Consider the following 1,287-nt stretch of genomic DNA (forward strand, 5'->3'; position numbering starts at 1 on the left):
ACTCCATGCATCTGATGAAGTGGGTTATATCCCACAAAAGCTTATGCCCAAACAAATAAATTTGTTAGTCTCTAAGGTGCCACAAGGACTCTTTGTTTTTACTGATACAGATTAACATGGCTACATCTCTGAAATCTATCTCCATCCAGGAAAGCACTACTAGACACAATTACACTGATCCTTGCCTATGTCGCAGTCTCACATCACTGTACAAGGCACGCAGCTAGCCAAATATTGGCATGATGGGGAACTTCTCGGCTCCTTAGAGCTCAGATCAAGTGTGGTACCTGTTCTTATCAGTTTAATATCTGATATGTCCTTTATTTGAGGACTGTGTATTAAATTGATTTTCAAAAGAGGGGGCTGGAATAGGAGCTGGCATAGCATAAAAGGGAAGGTCCTTTCTTGGACTGAGAACTGGTTAAAAGACAGGGAGTAAAGGGTAGGAATTAATGATAAATTCTCAGAATGGAGAGGGGTAACTAGTGGTGTTCCCCAAGGGTCAGTCCTTGGACCAGTCCTATTCAACTTATTCATAAACGATCTGGAGAAAGGGGTAAACAGTGAGGTGGCAAAGTTTGCAGATAATACTAAACTGCTCAAGATAGTTAAGACCAAAGCAGACTGTGAAGAACTTCAAAAAGATCTCACAAAACTAAGTGATTGGGCAGCAAAATGACAAATGAAATTTTATGCAGATAAATGTAAAGTAATGCATATTGGAAAAAATAACCCCAACTATACATACAATATGATGGGGGCTAATTTAGCTACAACAACAAGTCAGGAAAAAGATCTTGGAGTCATCGTGGATAGTTCTCTGAAGATGTCCATGCAGTGTGCAGAGGCGGTCAAAAAAGCAAACAGGATGTTAGGAATCATTAAAAAGGGGATACAGTATAAGACGGAGAATATATTATTGCCCTTATATAAATCAATGGTATGCCCACATCTCGAATACTGTGTACAGATGTGGTCTCCTCATCTCAGAAAAGATATATTGGCACTAGAAAAGGTTCAGAGAAGGGCAACTAAAATGATTAGGGGTTTGGAGAGGGTCCCATATGAGGAAAGATTAAAAAGGCTAGGACTCTTCAGCTTGGAAAAGAGGAGCCTAAGGGGGGATATGATAGAGGTATATAAAATCATGAGTGATGTGGAGAAAGTGGATAAGGAAAAGTTATTTACTTATTCTCACAATACAAGAACTAGGGGTCACCAAATGAAATTAATAAGCAGCAGGTTTAAAACAAATAAAAGGAAGTTCTTCATGCAGAGCAAAGTCAA

At 39.1% G+C, this 1,287-nt stretch overlaps 1 pseudogene; it reads left to right on the forward strand.

The window, feature by feature from the left end:
- Nucleotides 1-246: 246 nt before the first annotated feature.
- LOC115644651 lies at nucleotides 247-423 on the forward strand (annotated as a pseudogene).
- The last annotated feature ends 864 nt before the right edge of the window (nucleotides 424-1,287 follow it).

This window comes from Gopherus evgoodei, chromosome 1, assembly GCF_007399415.2.
Source record: "Gopherus evgoodei ecotype Sinaloan lineage chromosome 1, rGopEvg1_v1.p, whole genome shotgun sequence".
Taxonomy (NCBI): Eukaryota; Metazoa; Chordata; order Testudines; family Testudinidae; genus Gopherus; species Gopherus evgoodei.